This window comes from Seriola lalandi, unplaced genomic scaffold (genome assembly GCF_002814215.2).
Source record: "Seriola lalandi dorsalis isolate HSWRI2012SDOR001 ecotype SW California unplaced genomic scaffold, Sedor1 jcf7180002053950, whole genome shotgun sequence".
In the NCBI taxonomy this organism is placed as follows: Eukaryota; Metazoa; Chordata; class Actinopteri; order Carangiformes; family Carangidae; genus Seriola; species Seriola lalandi.
The window spans coordinates 35,970-58,957 of record NW_019524503.1 but is presented as its reverse complement, the minus strand read 5'-3'; the positions used below and the strand labels follow the sequence as shown (position 1 = coordinate 58,957).

Sequence of the window (22,988 nt, the reverse complement as noted above, 5' to 3'; positions counted from 1 at the left end):
TCTATAGAAGGCCAGAGGTGAAAAAAGGAGGAAAAAGCAGGGATGTTGCAATCAAGTATTTTAGCCTAGATCCAAGAGTCCTATAATACTGGGTATCTACCAACTGGGGGTCTGATCCAATATTTATATTTACTTGAATGACAAACCTTATTTTATTTGTTATTTAATGCAAATACTGGAGGTCCTGGTTCAAAATGATGAAGTCTATGATCTTAAATTATTAAAATGACATGAAAAAAGAAAAATCACTGGAGAAACTGGAGCATGAGAAGACGTATCACTCACATGTTGAACCGCACAAACTGGTTGTGCGGAGGTGTTACACAGTGGAGGTTCCACTCACAAATGACACACAAGCCGACAATAGACAAGTTCAACCTGTCATCAAGTTACTGAAGGAATCAGCAGTAATGAGTGACAGCTGATACGACCAGAGAAGAGTTCAGTAAAGAACAGATTGGAATTTAATCGGCTTACTTTACAGATTTATTAAAATATTTTTTAAAAAGCCCAAATTGACCCCAATAACGAAAAAGAAAAAATAATAAGAAAGAGAAAGAAGATGACGATGTAAGACTCGAATGAAAGCCTCCCAATGCAATCCCAAGCAGCACCTTAAGTGGCGATTTGATCCTCCAATGATGTCGACAGGTTCAACGCAAACACACACAAACATCAGATATCCAATCAATAACATGGAAACACTCTACACTGTGCCATGACTGAAATCAACACACACGTAGAAAAGCATTACATGAGCCGTATTTTGTGTGTGTGTGTGTGTGTGTGTGTGTGTGTGTGTGTGTGTGTGTGTGTGTGTGTGTGTATTGTGCGCTCCTGTACTTAGCAGCTCCTGTCTCATTTTCATCCCTCTTTTTCTCTTTCTATTCTTTGTGTTTTCATCAGCCCTCACTTGGTCTAATCCCTTTGGAAAGTTTTCTGCATACAGTTATTTCTCATGTGAGCGTGTGCGTGTGTGTGTGTGTGTGTGTGTGTGTGTGTGTGTGTGTGTGTGTGTGTGTGTAGGCTAGAAGGAATTTAAAGAAAAAAAAATTTAAAGACTGAATGAAAAGAGGAATCTGTCCGGTCATTGAATTGAGCAAGAAAAGATGAGTGAGACTAAAGAGAATGAAAAGGGAAAGTAAAACGGAGACTAAGTGAAACACCGGGAGTGAGAGACATAGTGAAAGAATACAAAATAAGAAGAGAGAGAGAGAGAAAGATACTGGCAGAAAGAGAAGAAGGGGGCAAGTGGGGGCCCAGAGGAAAATAAAGAGCGAGGGATCAAAGAATAGAAAGAAAGCTGAGAAGCAACATGAGTCCACTGGAATTTGGACAAAAGCATTTTTCACTGGTAAAACTGTCTGAGAGTCCACTCTCTCTCTTTCTCTCTCTCTCTCCCTTTGTTCTCTAGCTGAACCTCTCTCGTCCTCCCTCCACTTCTCCCTCAGCCCTCTCTTGTCCTCTATCCCTCCATCCCCCTGCTCACATCTACAGTGTTGTGTTTCTATTCAGAGCAGATCTGAAAAAATTAATTGATTAATCAATCAACAGAAAAATAATCTGCATCTGACTTGAAATGTTTTTTCTTCAAGCAGATGCCAAAAATTCTGGATTATTATTTAATATTTGCTACTTTTCTTTGTTTAATATTTTTGTAAACTGAATATCTTTCAGTTTTGGACTGTTGGCCATCATTTATACTGAAACTGTACATGAATGGATATTTAAGCTGCTGGAGCGCAGCACAACCACGCTCAGCCACTCTCTTTTCTCTATATATGAATATTCTCAGTTCACATATACATATACATTTTGAAGCACTTGAAGATCTGATCATCACTAAAACAGCCAATAAAAGTCAAAGTTGTCATATTAACATTTAAGATAGATTGATTGATTCACAACGTCAAATCATGCACTGTATCATGCATGTAACACACAGTTGCAGGTAGTCTTTGAGAGGCACAGTGATTTAAATTTTTTTTTTCCCACTTATGGTTAATTAGATATAATATGAAATGGCTGCAAAACATCCTTTCACTCATCATTCACGCTTCTGACGGTTTATTTGTTTGTGATGCATTTGCAAAGAATGATGACAAAGTTCGTCCATTAAACAGAGCTGCTGGAGATGAAAGCTAGCTTAGCTACCTTTTCATAGCCTAGCCTGTTAGCTTAGCTTGATCTCTGTCTGCACTGCAGCTTTTCCTCAGAATGGATGTTTCCATTGCATCTCAGCACAAGTAAGTTCATGAAATCATTCAAAACACAAACTGCTTGTGTTCATTAGCCTATACTGCTTAATGCTACGCTAACTACAACCTTCATTGTATAGTCTAATACTGTTTAGCTAGATGTCTGCTCAGCTTTACAGAAAAACAAAATTACCACACTGAAAACAGTGTGTGGGCGTGATGGTGAGTGCGCAGGTGTAAATGTCCCATAGTCCCATGGTTCACCACCAAACAGTTCCCCACTCACTGACACAGCTGCTAAGAGACCAAGTCTGGTTTTACAGCTCTACCTTGAGAAACATGACATTATAAAATGCAGAATCCCATTTATGACTGTCCGTGAAGACATCAACTGAGGAGCTGTCCCTTTAACATCTCTGCTTCAATGGACCACTAACACCTGCAAGGTGAGAGTCACGTAACAAACAGGGGAGTAAGCACTGTCAACAGCAAGCTAATGTGTTAGCATATTCCCTGCCCGCTAACCACTATTGGCTGTGTGAGCTATTACAACATCATGTAATGGACCATGACTGACTGTGAGTTGGACACATTTTAGTAGGAACTGATAATTCATGTTGCCAACTAATTGCAATGCCGTTGAGCTGTGTGTCTTCTTTGTTTTCTGACAAACTAAAAACTGTAATATAAAATGTATTAAAAGATAAAACTGAAATAAAGAAATTTAAAATAATTATTTTGAAGAGATCCTTAATGTGATTTTCAAGATTTGATTAACTTTTGTTTTCATAAATATTAATGAATGGTACATCATCATATTTTGTAGTGGTCCTTCAAGATTCCCTCAATTCAAGTTAAATCAAATATCATTTATATAGCCCAATATCACAAATGACAAATTAGCCTCAAGGGGTCCCAGTTTATGCACTACCTTGAGTTAGTAGGTGTTGTTTTTAACAAGACTACAATTTCCACCTCATGGTTGTATGCCTCCATCACTCAGTCCAGTTATAGTTATTTAGTGTGTGATTCTTTGAGCTATGGCCAAGAATGTGTTTTGTGTGGTCAAAGTCACTTTGACCTCTGGCTACTGAAATCTAATCAGTTCATCCTTGAGTCCGAAGGAACATTTACATAACAAATTTGAAGAGGTTCCCTCAAGGTGTTACTGAGATATTGTGTTCATGGGAATGGGACGGACAGACGGACAACCCGGGAAAAAAAAAATTACTAAAATTACATTAACCATAATAAAGATTTTCATAGGCCTACACATGTACATTACAAATACTCAAGACAATGTGGCAACATTCCCACCACACACAGGCACAGAGCTCATACACATGCACACACAATGATGCAGTACATAAAAAATGCATGGCAAACCCCCTGAGTCCCTGTTCTCATGAGTACCGTAACCCCCTACCCCCCCACTCCTTCCCCTTGCTCACACACACACACACACACACACACTTCTATCTTTGTGAGGACACTCATTAACATACATTCTCTAACCCCACATCCTAATCTTAACCACCCTGAACACAACTGTAACTCTGACTAGGTCTAAACCCTCATGGCCCTTTGAAGTTGTGAGGACTGACCAAAATGTCCTCACTTTACTCACTCCATCTATAACTCAAACTGGTCCCAAGAGATAAAGATAGACACACACACACACACACACACACACACACACACACAGGTGTCCTGGCAGGGAGGGTCTTTCTCCATCCCTGATCTACCAGCTGTCAGACTCTGCCCCTCCCCATCCCCGTTACTATGGCAACGGCATAAATAATAGAGGGTGCAGTGCATGCTGGGAGCCATCAGGCCAGAAAGGCAGAATCCCATTACAGCCAACTTACATAATGTGAAACAGTCATGTTTCCCTGAGTGAAGCGCAGCTCTGTTCACTGACATGCTGCTGCTGCATGTTTCCTCTGAAATGTCTTTAGTGGGACAAATGATCTGATGAACACTGTGGCTGCAGTGTAACCTGCACCAACAGCCAGTGACTGAGAACATGAATCCTAAAAATCACTGCTGCAGGAAATGACTGAGAAAGAACGCATGTTTAATAAATCACTCATTGTGTTGGATAAAATAACTCAGCAGTCAGTAATTAACTGGCTTGTCTTTGCTTCTTTTTCAGTGCCTTTTCAAAGCTGTAATTTGTTCCCAGAGATATGGGGAATTTAGCAGATGTCACATTAAAATATACAGAAGGTGAAGGAACACAAGGAAGGCACCACTGACTCTTTAAAAAACATTTCTTTCATTCCTTTGTTTATGGAGATGCGTTGATACGTAGCTATATAGGAGAGGGAATCAGGCCTGGAGATAACTGCAGATCTCTGCAGATTATTGCGGTGCTATGGGAAAGCCAGACTGAGACCACCACCTCAAGGTGCTGATCAAGTTTTGTTATATATGGTGATATTTCATGACTCCAAACCTTAAATCTATGCAAAAGATTATCAGGGACAAAAGAAATGCTGGACACATCTAGGTGTGTCCTTTAAGGCTTTTTTTATATTGGCAAAACTAAAAACTAAAAAGAGATAATGAAAATATTTGAAATTGAAGTTGATTGCACTTTTGTTACAGTTCACCTGGGCAGGTTTCCATATCAGATAATGACACTGAATGAATCTCTTTTGACTGCTCACAAAAAGGCCATCATCATGTGTCTCCACCCTGAGCCCTCATACCTCCTATCATCTTACCTATGTAACTGAAATATCATATTTCTGTCCATATATTGTGTGGTCCAAGTCATTTAACTTGTTAAAACATGAAAAAGATGCTGGTGTCAGTCCTGCATGCCGTAATTCAGGTTTATCACAAATTGTTTTTTGTTGTTGTTGTTTTTTTTTTTTTTTACAGTTTTTGTTCTTTAGTTTGTGCGATCTTGGCAACTGCTTTACTGTGAAGTCAAACGAAAAGCTGTGATCAAACAAGCCAATTACTTAATGAGACTATTTAAACCACATTATAATGAAGGTAAAGCTGAGAGTGAAACATCAGTAAACATGTGTGTGCCTAACTTATGTAAGCACTGTTGGTCGCTGTTGAAGCAGGAAGTCGCTCTGTGAACCGGCAGGTGTTTACAACGGACACCTTGGGCAATAATTTTACCGTTCACCTTCATTTTCTCATCCAGATAAATTCTAACCTGGAGGTTTGTTTGCAACATGTCTGACTGTCTCACCTCTCATTTCTCGGCCCATCTTACTTAATTTCAATGATGTCAATGCTTTTTCAGAAATACAGGAGTGAAGGCCAAATTACCAGAATTAAAATCACGGCATCCACATCAACCCAATTTACACTGTGTCTCAACTCCTTTATTCCAAATAGCAATATCAAAATATTCTGTCAGCCACTCCTGAATCCAGCTGAGTCATTGTGTGTGTGTCTTCCACTGCCCCAGTGCCTCTGAGCAAGGCACAGACTCCCCAGAGGAGGCTATAAAGTTGAGCTGCCGTTTGTGTTCCATCGGCCAGTCTTACCTGTCACTGTGGTGTCTGGGTCACTCCTCTCACAGAAAGGCCGAGGGACAGATTCAACCTTCAGCCTGCACACAAACAGACACACAACTGTTACTACACACTGTTCTTCACCTTAAACAAGCTCCAGCTTATCAACAGCAATTAAAATCACTTCAGTACTTTGAACACTTCTGAACAGCACGTCCTGAGCTGTGAGCATTTTATGACACTTAATCAAATCACATTTTTATGGTCCTGCAGTCGTCAGAGCAGAAAGAGAAGGATGTGACAGTGATGACACGTAAATGTCACTTTGAGACATGAACCACGTGATGATGATCACAGGGAGAATCTGAGGAAAAAGATAGTTGGACTTCCCACACAACTGACCATGGTGATAGATGATCAGAACACACACACACACACACACACACACACACACACACACACAGCACCATCAAACTACAGCCCTGTCCACATACTGTTGTGTGCTTTCGTTCTGGGACTGTGAGTTTCAGTGAAGTGAAATCTTCATGCAACACCCCACAGTGATACAGTAGTGTACAGTACAGCTTCCAGAGGTTTGGGGATGTCCCTTTCCTTTTTCAACATGACAGTATCTCCATGCACAAAAACAGGCCCCTAAATTGGGACACAGCTATTGTGTGGATAGCAAACTTTTAGGAAAAAAACCTAAAATTTCTTTGTGCAGAAGGAATCACATTCACACAAATGTTAAAATATATTCACATTAGTGGATATGCCTTCTCTTTTTCTTTTTCTTGTCTTGCTTCCTCTCCTACCAGATGGGGTCCACACGCCATCACACAAACAAACAGTCTGCCACGTTGTAAGAGAGGTGGAAACTGTTTGCATGTATACAACATGTTGGTGTCATTGTCTGCTAAGACAAGGCTGAACAGATGAAGGTTTCACAGAGAGAGGGAGGGAGGGCAGGAGGTGAGATCGTCAGCCCTGCAGCTGTCCACACATTCACATCTTACTGTGAGAAAAGATACACACACACACATACATATACACACACACACACACACACACACACACACACACACACAGTTGTGTTTCCATGAGTTAAGGACATTACACTGACATGCATTCATTTTCTGTAGACTTACTTCAACCTTAACCATAACTACTACTAGCCTTACCCTAAAATTTAATGATTTATGTTATGGGACACACACACACACACACACACACACACACACACAACACACACACATGCCAGCAGCCAGAAGGTTAGACACATGTAGCTGTAGATTATGGCTTACTAACGTGATGCTAAACTGTCATTACCACAGACTAATGCGACATGGTGCCACCTGTGTGTGGAACCTTTTCACCTGTGTTGCTTGACAGTGACAGTTGGCGTAGCTTTAGCCTTTGCTAATCACAGATATACATCCACTCACCAAGCCACACTGACCTCGGCTACTTACAGGTAAGATACTTCAGAGCTGCTGTATCCAGGTAAAGACAGAAGCTCCTGATAGTTAAGACAACGGTGATATCGAATGTTACCCATTCATATAGTTTTATACTTCAATCTATCAATCACACACACCTGTGGTCCATAGATAATCAAAGTGAGACACTCAGATCAGACCAATCATTTCTGCGGCACACTGTTGCCCTATTTGAAAACCTCTGGCAGCCATATTGGATGTCCTTAACCACCTAAACAGGCCTGTTGGAGTAAGTAAGTAAGCAAAGCTTTATTTATATAGACCTTTTCAACACAAAATGCTTCACACACAGACAAAAAAATGAACCAATGAACCAAAACAGTCCAAAGATTCAGCAAATCTGAGGTCCTGTTCAGACCTGCATTAACGTGTGTCCTCAGTGATCCGATCACAAGTGGTCAGCTCGAAGGACGTCAGTTCACACCTGGCTTTTAAACGTGTCTCCAGCGATCACTTTAGATTGGATCTCACTTCCCCACTCTATCTGCAAATAAACAGCTATGCGTTGTTGTTTTTAGGCAGTCTGAGAGAGAGAGAGAGAGAGAGAGAGAGAGAGAGAGAGAGAGAGAGAGAGAGAGAGAGAGAGAGAGAACGGGGCATGGGGGGGATTGGGCGAATCATTTTCCTGCACAAAGCTCTACAGTGAAATGAGGTTTTATCCATTTGAAATAGTAAAATATTTTTGGTTTATTATGAAACTGTGTACGTCAGTGAGGACGTCAGTAGAGTGGGTGGTCTTTCAATGTGGCCCAGGACACATTTGCATTTACACTACTAAAAGAATGTGGACACATGTGGTTCAGACCACCTCTGAATGTGGTCTGGGTGACTGGATCTCAAATCAGTCATCACACCCGTCTTGGTAGCGTTCACATCTGAACTTAGAGCTGTCCAGCGGTGATCAGATCACCTGAGACGGGTGTTAATACCAGGTCTGAGCAGGGCCTGATGGATTGGGGAACATGCATTCCAGAGGGTTGGGGCTGAAACAGCAAAGGCGTGATCACCTTTTGTTTCGCAGTTGGAGCGGGGGATGGGCAAAAGGCAGAGATTTGAGGATCAGAGTGAGGTGATCAGAAATTTAACTGGGGGCAAGGTTATACAGTTCCTTATATGTAATCAGTATTCTACATTTAACAGAAAACCAATGGAGGGATGCAAGAACAGGGCTAACGTAGGACCAACAGATAGTTCTAGTTAATAAACTGGCAGATGCATTTTCAACCAACTGTAATTGATTTATAGCAACTGATGCTAAATAATCAAGACGAGTGAAAATTAATGAATGTGGATTAATACTTCATCATATGTATAAGATGCATCTGCTTTCAGCAGCATCTCTTAAAGGTCCCATATGTTCCTGTTGTTACTGCTGAATAGAAAAGTGTTAAACATTAAACGCTGAAAAGAACAAAACACTAATAAGAGTCCTTAATGGAGGTCATAAAAATAAAGCTGATTTCAAGTAGACACTTGCAGAAACCAAATCCTGCAAGGTAGGATGGTGGGTCCAGGGCAGGCCTACTGGGAGCAGAGCTGAAGGTAGTGACTGTTTCGTTGTGACATCATAAATGTATATGGATGTCCTGACGACTCATTTTAAGGCCCAGTTTCTCAGTACGCTGTGTGCATTTCTCTTTGGACTGAACACTTGAAATCTTCCTTTCTACAATATGGGACCTTAAAATGAAAACAACAGCAGGACTGGCTGAACTTAGTAGCCTGGGGGTCAAAAGTCATATTCTGATCAAAGATGAGAGCAACATTCTTAGTGATAGATGATGTTAGAGGGAAATAACTAATGCCATTTATTCAGGTTCATTGGTAACATTACTGTTAGGACACATTGGGCAGGTTTAACTCCCTCTGTTCAAGTCAGCGCTGAAGCATCAACGACACCGATATGAAGATGAGCCTGAAAATCCAACACGCTGCTCTCTAAACTGGCTTTGTTTCTCCCTCCACCAGCTGTCTGTCTCAACTGGGAGGTGAAACACACACTTACAATAAGTTGGACTACTTGTGCGTGTAATGTGCTTGGCAGAAAAATGTGAGAGTAATTGTACTTCATGGCCGCAAGCCTAATCATTCCTGCTGAGCATGCCGATATCTGATGAATGCTGACAAGCAGCTGGCGGAGATGCACACAAGAAAATATGTTGGATTCTCACACCAACAATCTCAAACTACATATTTGGAGGTTTTACAGCATCAGTAGCATCAGGAGCTTTAAACAATTTGGAGAAATAGGTTTCAGTTTAAGGAGGTGGATTAGGGCTGCGTCTAATGATTGTTTCTATGTCTAATTAATAAGCTGAATGTTTTCTCCATTCATTTATTGTTTCATCAATAAAACGACAGAAAATAATGTGAAATGCCTGTCCCAGCTTCCCTAAGCCCACATGTCAGCATTGCTTTTGATTGTCCAACAGTCCAAAACTAAAGAATTTACAGTTTTCAGTCATAGAGGGTAGAAAATAAATATTCATATGTGAAATTAGAACAAGTGACTTTTTTAGCTAAACTGCTAAAAAAAAAAAATCACATAAACGATTATGAAAGATTAATTCTCTGTTGATTGATTTATCATTTCAGCTGTAGTTTGCTCTTTGGAAAAAGTACCAAAACCTAGTTCTCTGGGAGCAGTAACATTATTTATTTCACAGCTTTTGACATGACAAAATGTAATAAACATACTGCGTTTAACACTTAAATACAACAGTAACTAAGGCTGCACAAGTAATTGAAATATATTTGAAATCGCAATATGGCCAAGCGCAATATCCACATCGCAGGAGCTGCAATTTTTTTTGATAAAGGTGAAATGTGTCACAACATTTATTATTTCATTGAGACGCCCGGCCCACACGTTATATCCTCGACTTTTCCAACTGAAATCGCAATGTCTACCAAAACAATCGCAATGATTTTTTTTTGTTCTGCATATCGTGCAGCCCTAACAGTAACTAGCAAAGAGAGAGAGAGAGAGAGAGAGAGAGAGAGAGAGAGAGAGAGAGAGAGAGAGAGAGAGAGAGAGAGAGTGCATGTAGAGGGCAAGCTGACACGCTCGACTGGCCATATTTAAAATTTGGAGGGTGTGTTGGTGCGGGAGGAGGGTGTTGTTCCTGTCTCTGTTAAAACGGAGGTGAGAACACAGCATGAAACACACCCCTGGGGAAGAGGACAAGATGGGAGAGAGACGGGAAAAGAGAAGGATGGATCTTGGCTCAAGAGTAAAGATGAGAACAACAAAAAAAGTCAGGAAAGAGGCTGAGACGGAAACTCTGGAAACAAATCTGACTAAATCTGTCAGTTCTAAAAGAGAGACCCAGACTAGTTCATGCAGATTGGTCTTTAAGGACTTTTCAAACATCTTGCAGAGGGTATGATCTAATAGCCGAGTGGTCAGGGAACATACCACATGGGCTGTTTGCTGCATGTCATTCCCCTACTCTCTTTCCCCACATCTGCCGTTTCTCTCCACTATCACTACCAGATCAAGAATAAAATGCCACAAAAATAATCTCATACAAAAAGTGTGAATGTAATTAGCCAATTATAATACGTAATGAAGATAAACTTCAGAGAATCATCCATTTAATCATCTCAATTGTTAAACCATTCCACGATTGTAATTTTAAGGAACCCCATGATTTTCACACAGCTGCTTCCAGCTGATTTTCATGCATCTCTACACCGATGATGTCGAGCACATTTTATTCATTTTGATTTGAAAAAGTTTCCTTCTGCTTTAAATGTCAGGGGGGGGGGGATTGAAAGAAAGAGAATCCCTTTGGCAAAAACAGCTGAGAGAAGGAAAATGTAACTAATAGATGGAAGGAAGTGGATGAGAGCAAACGAGAGACTTCCTCCGTTTGACAGTGAGAGAGATGAAGGGGTATTTATAGATAATAGTATTATAGTTGCTCCACTGGTTACGTCACATCGAGTGGAGGAGACAAGTGAACGAGGGATAAAGAAGTGATGAAGAGGATGAAAGGAGGCTGAAGAGGAGGAGAGCAACCATGAAGACCCGGAGAACTGAGAGGAAGGAACGACTGAAGGAGACAAAACGAGGAACAGGGAGAGAAAAGGATGAATCTCATAAAGAGAAGAGGGATGAGTGCAAGAAAGGGAGTATTACATGGTGAAAGAAGAAAAGGGGGATGAAGAGATTGAAGGAGATGGAGGGGGAAAAAAGGAGAGATGGTTGAGGAGGAGGACGATGGGACGGAAAAATATGTGAGAGGAAGAAGAAATGGGTGGGAGAGGACAAGAGGAGGAAAGTAAGAAGAGAAAGGAGGGAGATGAAGAGGAGGTATTAGAAAAAAAGAAAAAAAAACAGAGAGAAAACAGGCTGACCTGAGGAGAGAGAGACGACAGTATCTGCTTCTATCTTTGGATATTTGGAAGTGTTTGAGTTACTGGCTCGGTGATATCTGTAAAAATGATCTCATGATGTTGGCATTTGAAAATATCATGGTAGGTGGTTACACTGAACTCCCTCCTCTTCCAACTGAGGGAGAAATGAAACTGACTCAGGGAGTATTTTTATATTGTCACTGCAGAACCTGACCCACGTCTACAGTCAGTCATTATCACAGTGTGTGTGTGTGTGTGTGTGTGTGTGTGTGTGTGTGTGTGTGTGTGTGTGTGTAAGTTTCTGTTGTGCAGACCAGGGTCTGTTCGGCCAATCAAACATACAGAGTTGTGTAATTAGATCAAATGATTATCACACACACATACACACACACACACTGAGTTGAGACCGGGTCACCTCAGTCATGTGGTGAAAACACACACCCATGTGTTCATCTCCCAGCAGACACACACACTATCTAACAAAAACCATCTACAATACGTGATCATGACATGATGTAATGCACAATCTCCACACACCCACACACACACACTATATCTCTTGATGGATGCAAAGCTACAGGGTGTGTGTGCAATACTTCAGCACTGAAACATTCAGCGAGTGCACACACACACACACACACACACAAACTGCAGGATTGAGATGTGACACACAGCCTTCCTCTATTTACTGAACATACTTTCACTCTCTCATTTATGATTCATTTATCTCTCTTTCTCTCACACCCTCACACTTGTGTGAGTTTCAGCCGCTTGTTTGTGTTTGAAGGTGTGTGTGTGTGTGTGTGTGTGTGTGTGTGTGTGTGTGTGTGTGTGTGTGTGTGTGTGTGTGTGTGATACTGGGAAAGAGGGTAGATAAACAGCAAGCAAAGACGTGAGTGAGTGTTACTGGAAGGTGTGGTTGGTCCCAATGAGTGGGTGGTTCCTCTACCATATGGTCTCTGGGCTCCAGACACACGCACGCACGCACACACACACACACACACACAGTTAGCTCTCAAGAAGCTGGGATTTGGCCTTAACTGTATCTTCACTCTCAGCACTCTTTGCTGATATTTTCATGTTCAGCGTCTCTATGTGTTTTTCTCCTGTTTGGATTTTCACTGATGCAAATAAAAGCTTTATGGATGTTAACAGCATGAGCAGTGTTTAGTTCGAACATTTCCTTTCTAATAACTTTATCTCTAGGTGTCCTGGGTAGATCCAACTATCGGTATGAGGGAAAGAAGATTAAATTCCAATCCTTTCTTCTACGTTTTCTTTAATTCAGCCTGCTAGTGTCGTGGTGCTGCTCTCCTTTACAACAGCTTGGCTCTACAGTGCAAGCACTTCACTCATACTTGCATATGCAAGTGTGTAAATCTCAAAAATGATTCGGTTGACAATGTGCATGGATCAGCAAAACCAGACGCTAGCAACCTTTTTGCCTCACCTGTCTCTCTCAAAGAGCAGTGTACAAAGCATTTGTCTGGCAGCTGGAGCTGCCTGTCGCTTTTGTCAGTTAAAATGACAAACGGTGGCGGCGGCAGTTCATATCAGCTGTCACTAATTAACAGTCATTCAGTGAGGAACTTTCCGACAGGCCAAAATTAAACTTGTCTCTCGCTGAATTTGCGGGTGCTCTCTGCAACAGGGAGCTTTGTCTTCTTAAAACCGACTGTGTCACGTCAACTATTTAGGCTTACAAACTGATTCGTTTTTAACCAGGGGCCCCGGTTTTTGGATTAGGAAGCTTGTGGAAAATAAGGAACAACAAGTACTTTGAACACTGATTATTATTTCATTAATTTATATTTTATATTACTGGCTAAACCATAATAGCAGCGCCAGTCCTAGTATAAAGGCAAATGTCCGTGACTGACTGAGTGATAAGAGTTGAGTGATCAAGTTACACCATTGGTCGGCTGGTAGAGTATTGAAGTTTCCCCAATGGCCGTTGCTCTTTCACAATGAACTGACACGAACAGTTTCTATCCTAGATTTGAAGACTTTTTTTTTTTCCAACAAAGCACCTAGCGACAAATCTAGCAACTTTTTGGACAAACCTTCCACAGAAGACAGTCACCACTAATGCGAGCGAGCGAGGCGGAAACTGTTCGAAGTCGTCATCGGTCCAAGCAAAGAAATCCCTGCTCTTACTTTTTGCCTTTGCTGTTCCTCATTTGTAGCATTTTCTGTAACTAAGCAACCAACTGCAGAGTAGCCAATCTGCTTCCTGTTTACCCCAGCACACACAGTGCTCAGTGTACGTGAATGGTCATGTGATATGGTTTTCAGGTGTGTTAGTATGGACAGATTATTTCTGGTACGGAGCAAAAACACCCGTCTGGACGGAGATCGATTCGCTTTCAAACACTGTTTTAAAATGAAAACGTATTATGTGGATGTCCCCATGGAGGTACATTATAGGAGGTTTATAAATGGATGACTTTCTGTAGGTTGAGCAAACCTGTGGTACAACAGACAGTAAGAGATTCTGACTGCAACAAATACGCTCAGACAGATCAGTGCTGACAGAAAACAAATTAAATTACGCTGATGTTAACCCTGAACGGAGCTCCATCAGTAAAAGCTTTTTCCTCTCCTGTGGTGAGCTCTGTGTTCAGCCAGAGCTCTGACTCCTGGTTTAATAAAACTGAACTGAGCCAGTGCTAATCAAGTGGAAAGTTTCAACCCTCTCTCCGGGTCTAATCATAATTACACCAACAGTATAGGACTGATTCTGAACCATACTATTAACAGCTTAGAGATGCACCATCACCCTTCCTTTCATCTGCCTTCACATCAATGAAGTAGATAAAATACTTCAAATCAATCCAGGATCACAGCTTTTATCTGGATCCAGCCAGTCAGCCTGTTTCGTGGAGAGGAGAGGGGAGTCCATGTAGTTTTGCGCTGTCGGTATTCGTCTAGACGCCGTGCTCAGCAGCCCCAGCAGCCTTCCAGGCAGACAGACTATCCATTATTCAGCTGCTGGCAGGCTTCTGGCTGCTCCACAGCCAATATTACTATTTATGTTGGTACTGGGTGTGAGTGAGATTCTATACTCCACAGACAAATATCCATGTTAATACGCAATTTTGTTCTTTGCCGATTGTAGAAATCGGCCAGTGAATAGCTGCGTTTGATGTCTGCAGCTAACTGTGCGACAGAAACCCTTCCATGTAGCCACATCTTCATCTCCTCCTGGGGTTTCCTGGTGTTCCCAGGCTCTGCTCCCTTTTCACCACAGCAGTCCCCTGATGCCAGCAACACCGCTGACTCTGCACCAATTAAAGGAAAAGTTCAACATTTTGGAGGTGTGGACAGCCTGCTTCTATTCAAGTGTAAAAAAAAATCCAGCAACCAGCACCTTTAAAACTTACTGAAATACGTGTGATTTGTATCATTGTTTTCATCTAACTCTCTGCAAAAGTGGAAAAAAATCTCACTATCTTTCTCTGTGTCATGAGCAGGCACCAGGGCCTCAGACCGGGAGGTGCTGACTCTCTGATTAATTAAAGAGAGCTACATCATCAACAAAGAGCAGAGACAGAATCCAGAGGACACCGAACTGGACAGTCCATTCCTGCCGTGCGAGCATTATGAGCTCTTTTCACCCTCGACGCCAGCAGCATCGGCACCACATGGGTTTCCTGATACAATCTGAGGCCAGCTGACAGTACTTCTTCATGTCCTCCCTAAACTCCATCCTCATCAATGTCACTGTTTCTGTGACCTCTCATTATCTGCCTGCCAATTCATAAATGACGGAAATCATACGGAAATTAATGTGTGTCTGTGTGTGTGCGTGTGTGTGTGTGTGTATCTCACACACACAGACACACACAACCAGTCCTCTTTCTCCTGAAGTAGCCAAGCCCAAAGCCACAGGAGCCAGATGGGTCATTAACTCCTCCTAGCCTTCCTCTCTCTCTCTGTCGAGGTGTCAAAGCGACAACTGGGTGGCCTCATACTTCACATGAGACCATAAAACACTCCTTTAGCCACACCCAGGTCTCCATGGCAACCACTGCCCTTAAACCATAACCCAATCCATGAGTTCAACCCGCTGCCACTCAGCCAAACCAGGAAGTCCATTTCACCTTTTCAGGTAGTCAACTTCAGCTATAACTGGGTTTTAATCAACAAGGAACGCTTGTGTATCAAGACGTGAATGAGAGTTTTCATTCCTGTTTCTGATCCGGTGTGAGCGGTCAGCAGGCCTGTTCACGGCACTAAACACTTCAGATGGAAAAGTGGACTTCCTTCATCGTCACTGGCTCATTTGAGGGCTGATGCCCTCGTGGTTAACGTCTATAATCCAAGTCACAAAGACTCATTCTGTGCACTGCACTTGTTTGGATGCAGCGACTTTTGAAACATCTTCACTCACACAGACCCACCAGAGGGTCTTTCTTTACAAACTCACTTTTGGCATTTTTCACACCAACAGTAAGTGGAGATCCCAAACATCCCAATATGTATAAAATAAAACCAGCTACATTAACATTAGGTGTAACTGCCACCTTCATGGTGTAGAAAAAATGGTTTTATCCTCATTTAAAAAAAGAGCAAATCAACTAATCTGCTGATAATTGTCTGATTGACTGTCTGTCTTGGATTAATCACTTCAGAAACAGTTGTTGTTGTTGTTGTTGTTGTTGTTGTTGTAACAAGTATTAATTGACTCATCATAAATGTAAATTAGGCCAGAATGTCTTGGAAAAGTAGATTTTGAACCAACATCATTATCATCAATAATTTAACTCTATCATCAATCGTTGAATAAAATGAATATTCTTCTACAGACTATTTCACTTTTCTAGTCTACAGCCTGTAGTTTGAGTCGTGATCCGTCTGTATACACACTAATCACCCATATAGTTACCCCCACTGAAATTCACACACATTTACCTTACAGCAGAGGTCTTCAAACTGAGGTGGGGGAACTCTGAGGAAACCTTGAATATTGCAGTAATTCAAGTGAGTGCAAATACTTCCCATTTAACAGCAGATAAAAGAGGCTGTGAAACCCATTGCTCAATCAGCATCAAGCATGTGTTAACGAGATATTACATTGAGTCTGAAGCTGTGTTGTTTTTTGCCAAACCACTTTGAATCAAACAGCTATAATGAGCTCCACACACTCACAGCTTTTCATTTCCCAGGAACCTGGTCACTCAGATGAAAGAGAAACTTTTTATAACAAGAGGGAGCGAAGGGCAAGGTCAGCCTGACTCAGTCAGAGAAAAGCTGTAGCTTATAAAGTGACAGAAATACAGACACAGAGAAATTAGTTTATTTATCCAGTAGAGTCAGAAGTGAGTTTGAAGGATGAGTATGGGCAGTAGCGAGAAGGGAACTAACTCCTGAAGCTGATGAAAATGCCAAATGAGAGTTATCTGCCTGTGGGTAATCAATGAGACACAGCGGATCTACACACTGTCTGACCTACCAAAGCCACGAAACCTCCACAAATCTACTGGCACATTCACTAAATACTGACTGAACTCTCCAGGACAAGAGAGGGCACTGATTTCTGCTGAGCCATGTGGAAACTAGAGCTTCAGTGCATTTCAGAAGGATTACTGTGCACATATCATAGAAAACGAGAAGAAGGTTTACAGCAACTAAATTTACAGTGATAGGAATGGGAAGTACTGCAGACACATTGGTCGTTATAGACTAATTTATGAAACTTGAGTGGATTAAAGATTGATCACTTGTTTGTTTTAAGATTATTTACAGATAAAATCTCAAAAATCAACTTCAAAGTAAAATTATTGCAGCAGGATGAGAGCAGGAGTGTCTGTCTATACTTAGACTACAGCAAAAAGGCTTTGGGCATGGCATGGACTTTCTGATGAATCATGTTAGAGGTATCCTTTGAGAGATTTCAGAGATGGAAAAGTAGAAACTGGCAGGATTTCATTCATTCATTCATTTGTGCATTCATTCATTCATCCGTCGCTTAGACTGTCGTGGTATAAATTCGCCAGCAAAAACACCCATGTTATCACAGCCTACTGGTAAACTGGGAGGAAACCGGTATAATAAAAAAAAATAATAATCACACCATCCTCCTGCGACTCGCCGCGGCGGACTTCAAGCCCGTGGTGTGCGGGCTGAAGGGCCTGCGGGGTCCGGTTGCGTTCATACATGGATGTAGATAAAGAAAAAGAGAATAATAGTGCGATCCCAGCCTACAGTAACCATTAACCCCTTCCTACCCACAGACAAATGAGCCCCTCATTCACAACGCACCATGCCTGGCTGAGAATGGAGATAAAAGGCTGAATTTGAGCTTTAGAAATAAAGTCGAAAAGCAAACTCACCACTTGTCTGGAGGCTAATGTAAATTCCAGAATGCTGGGTGATAATTTCCGACACCGGGACACACCGTCTCATGTATTCGGCAAACTCTGCTCTCCTCTCGGCTCAGCTCCTCTCCGCTCTGTCGCCCTCTTGGTCTTAATAACAGTGGTCTAAACTTGCCGATCCCCGGCTATTGTTAGCCAGGCACAGAGAAGCCTGCTGCACAGAAACACCCGCCCCTTTTTAGGCAGCTCCGGACACACCATTGGTCAGCGTTCAGCCTCACCCATCGCCGATTGGTTGGTGCGGATGTCCGTTCGAATTCTGGGGCGGGTCGTAGCTCGCCGGCAGAGACTGGGTTGGGGGGTGGTGGAGGAGATGGGAGGGGTCATCAATCAAGAATTCATCAAGAATTCACCACTTTAACACAGCATTTCATACATTTTCAAAACACAGATAATGGATACTGAAATAAATATATAATAACAATGATAATAATTATAATAATAATAATGTGATCTATATATTAGTTTTTTTTTATAGCTTTTTTGTTTTCTTTATTTTTGCACAATTTAACTTACAAATACAAATACAGTAACAAACACAACAAATACAGCATACAGTGCAGGGGAAGGAAAAACCCCAATGAGCTTATTTAAAGCCTCAACCTAAGTAATGTTGAAATATCACAAAATTATTTTTAAAAACAAAAAACAAAAAGTAAATGAATAAATAAGAAAATAACTTGACTACATAAATGTGATGAGAAACTAATAGATTCAAAATAAAATTAACAGCAATAATAACAATAATATTAAAATAAGAAAATTAGAGATTGTGATGTGTATGAGTTTAACTCCATGGGCAACAGTAATAATAAATGTCATATTGAACATATATTAAAATGAAGAAAATGTATATATTATCCAGTAAAATAGCCTATGATTGCATATGTCTCTGAGCTCAGCACACAACTCAATATCCAAATAGACAAATACAGAAACACGCTGCATGTAGCACAGACGACAAAGGAAGTGTTTCCAGGGGAGATAAAAAAGCGATGAACCCAGTCTGGTTCAATGCTATTTTCTTAACATCATCATCTCATGATTCAGATATTATGACAAAAGTAATACCAGAGACAATTCAGAAAATTTCAGTTAGTGTAAAATAAAATGTGCATCCTTTCTGCAGCAATAGTCCGTGATCACAGGAACAACGTCTAAGTCTTTTCTTTTCTTTTCCAAAGGATACAGACAGGTAAGTAATAAATTAACTGTTTATATTAACTACTGTCACGTTTCATACCAGCTGACCACGCCCCTCAGGAGACCGGAAGACCGTGTATAATTTCCTACCATTGGCGCAGCATGTAATGGCTCATCTTTGTTAGAGAGCATCTTTGATCGAACCGATTGAACCAACCAGCGCGTCCCAGCCGAGTTCATCACTTTTTTGTGTCCCCTGGAAACATTTGCGTGACGTTGTTGTGTGTGCTACTCCCAACGTGTTTGTCTTACTAGTTGCGTTGTGTGTATTTGAAGCGCAGGTGTTGTCTAATTGATGAACGTTTTTGTTTAGGTTTTGTCCATTTGCATGTTTCCTTATATTGTAGTGCGTTTAGCTCTCCCGGCCGCCGTACTTCTCAAATTACAAATAATACAAGCGTAACCATGTTATTTTTCATATGATGTGTAAATCATTTGGGGAAAAATTGAAAAGGGGAGGAAATTTTTTTTTTTTCCAACCAGCATCACATTTGGTACAAAAGACAACAAACTACAACTGCCTCATTGTTGTCCAGCAAAAATAAAAACACAATGTCTCAGGCTGAGATGGATCAAAATAATTAATTTCCTTGGACGTGTGTTAATATCTGCACCATGTCTTAGAAAATCCAAGTGAAAGAGGTAAACTGACTTTAAATGGTAATGAGTACATGAGGAAAGCCCTCTAGTCCAATATGACTAGAGGTTAGGGTGAGATGTCTGATGGAGAGACCCCCTTTATCATTCTGTCTAGCATATAGTTTTATACTCAGTATCATAGCCTCATTTACACTTATTCTAACAATAAAACAAGACAGTTCTGATTCCTTTATCAAATGTTGAAGACTTCAAATTCATTGCAAAGAAGTTGTGAGATTTAGGATTAATCTCTGAGTTACTTTTAATATTTTTATTCCCCTGCCACTTTAGACAAACAGAAACAGAACAATGGGAGTTGCAACTAACTTAATTACACCTGATTAAGCTAAATTATTTCCTTCATGGAAAACCTTTTTAGAACAAATTTTGATTTCCATTCCACCTGATCAGTGCCTAGACAGTGTCTGTTCTGTGTAAGTGAATCCCTGAAATCAGCATGTACTGTTAAACCAGGAGAACGGATCCATGTTCGTGAGGACATAAGAACTAAATGAGATGAAGCACATGGAGACAGCAATCTCTGGTGGTGAGAGTGAAGAACTCCATGGACTCTGCAGTGTAAACTGAGCTGCCTCACACTGGAAGGCAAATTGAAGATATACATAAACATTGGTGATGTATCGTTGCCCAACAAATATAAGTTCACTAATTTTCTTACAGGCAGCTTTGTTCCATTTCTAAAAAGTACAAAAAGGTTTTCTAACATCTGAACCTATCAGTGTGAGTTTCAAAAATCAAGTGAGTATTTCCCAAAGTCTTTTCAGTGTTATCATCTCTCAGCAAGGACACACTGTTTGTGGAAGTGCAATGAGCAAATACCATACTGAAAAGACTGCAACATTTGGAAAATACCAACTTCATATAGTTAACTCTGACTGCTGACACATTAGATGAAGTTCCTTTTTGCACAGAGCAGACTGTGATTTTCATACTGGAATTACACGGACGTCAAACAACGTATCAACCAACACAAAAACACAGACAATGACAAAAGAATATACAGAATATACAAGCAAACGGATGTTAACATATACAAGAGAGGCGTACCACAGGGACTTCTGCAAGGCCTTCTTAAAGCTTGACTTAAACTAGATAGTAAAAGGAAATCTCTGCATCTGTTGCTTCTGTCTTTACTTTATGAACATTAAATCTAAAGGACCCCTTTGATATGAGCCATGTGGGTGACTGTAAGATAACTGTTCCTAACTGATTTGGACAACAACAGAAAACATGCCTGTGATACACTACAACAAAAATATCATAACAGCTCTGTCATTATATTGTAGCACAAATCACAGCAAAGGAGGAGGAGTGTAAATGCACTACAGGCTGTTAAAGGACACAAGAGAAAGTTTCATTTGAAACTGTAGACATAGCATTTAATTGGAAAATTCAATAAACGTCACACTTTCTATATAATCCTACCTCACACTTTAAATGTATTCATTTCTGGGAGAAAGAACACGGGATGGAAATAGCAGATGCCATCTGGAACAAGGGGTTGAGCTTTGATATATTCTACCCAGCTTTTTTGCTATTTGTTTATAGTTCACTTGAAGCAATATTTCCATTTGATGACCTGTAGTACAAATGGATGCTTATGCTTCACAATAAAAAATATTTGAAACAAGATGAAGCCTAATGACTTTGTCAATCCCCTGACTTTTCCTCTAACATCACCTTGAGGTCGATGATTGTGGTTTTGAGTGAAATGCTTCCACAAATATCAGACGGATTGTCATGAAATCTACAGATATGTTTCCCAGAGAATAAACTGATCAATTAACCTTTCATCTTGCACTATCATCAGATCAAAATTGACAGTTTGAGCCGCACTCTGTGTGTAGTGCTAACTAGCAAATATTAGCATGTTAAAAAGCTAAACTAAAATGGTGAAGATGGTAAACGTTATACCTGCTAACCTTTTGACCTAACATTTCCAGGAGACGTAGATTATTTGATACAGAGCCTAATTTCTCAAAGTCTCCCATGATGACGTGTTCCTCCAACCACAACTGTGAACCTGCTGATGAGGATGAACATAAGAGGTGAGCAGTGTCAGTGTTTGCACCGCAGAGCTCTTCTTCCTGCTGTTTAATCTCATCAGTAACAGTCATGCAGAGGAACTTATTGTCACCTTCGGCCAACCTCTGCTTGGTCTCTAGGTTTGTTAGTGAGGAGACACTTGTCCTGTGGAACACCTCTGACCTCTGGCCAGAGAATTCAACAGCAGCTGAAGGCCTGAACCAACTTTATAATATTTCTTCTTATATGATCAACAACCTGATGCATTCAGACTCCGGCCTGTACCAAAAGCTGTGTTGGACCGAGGGCAAAGTGACACATGAGGAAAACATAAGCATTACCATTTGTAGTAGAAAACATCAGATAAAAGATATTCCAACAAGTGTTGGAGGAATAGTGGATCTGCCATGTGAGGGAGCAGCTGACAGTCTGGTGGTCAAGTAGCTAAAGCTGGAGTTTGGATCTGAGACAGACATGTGGACAGGAGTCTTTGGGGACAGTCGGACATCAGTGATGGACAATATTAAAGGAAGATTCCACGTGGTGAAAAACACATCGGCACTTCGTGTATCTAACTTCACAATAACAGACTTTAAATTGTATATGTGTGTGATGAGGAGGCAACAGCAGTGTGTTAGCGGTCAGCCTGCTCTGGTGTTCCCAGCACCAGAGATAATGTACCACTCAGTAGAGGAGACAGCTGTTCTGCAGTGCGCTGTAAATGATTTTAGTGATGACCAGGCCACACTTTGGAAGAAGCTCAATTTCAAAAGACTCTCCAATTCTGATCAAGGACAACAGCAGCAGAATGGGTGTGCAGTGGACCAAGAGCTGGGTCAAAACTACTCGCTGGTGCTCTCACGGCTAACATTAAATCACTCAAGTTTATACACCTGTGAAGCCAGTCTGACAAAGACATTTATGATTGTGTGCCCCAAATTTGACCCTCCAGCTGTTGAGGTCTTCTCAGAGGGAGATGAAGTGACTCTCAGCTGCAGAGATAGCTGGGGGGAGGGCATGGTGCACTTTTTGTTCATGAAATCAAACAAAACAGGAGTCAGAATTTCTACTGCATCAAGAGCATTGACAAGTAAAATGACCATATTCCACTCTAATACGAGCCTGGTTATCTCTAATGTCTCACTGGAGGACACTGGGGAGTATTGGGTTACATAGTCA

At 41.0% G+C, this 22,988-nt stretch overlaps 1 protein-coding gene across 1 annotated transcript in view; it reads right to left on the bottom strand.

The window, feature by feature from the left end:
* The window catches only part of pak1 (p21 protein (Cdc42/Rac)-activated kinase 1), a 62,512-nt gene extending 44,481 nt beyond the window's left edge, over positions 1–18,031 (bottom strand). The window contains exons 1-2 of the mRNA XM_023402602.2: positions 17,877–18,031; positions 5,714–5,778 (exon numbers count right to left, since the gene is read on the bottom strand). The gene's annotated coding sequence lies outside the window, so the exon portion shown is untranslated. The remainder of the gene's footprint in view (positions 1–5,713; positions 5,779–17,876) is intronic.
* Positions 18,032–22,988: the final 4,957 nt, after the last annotated feature.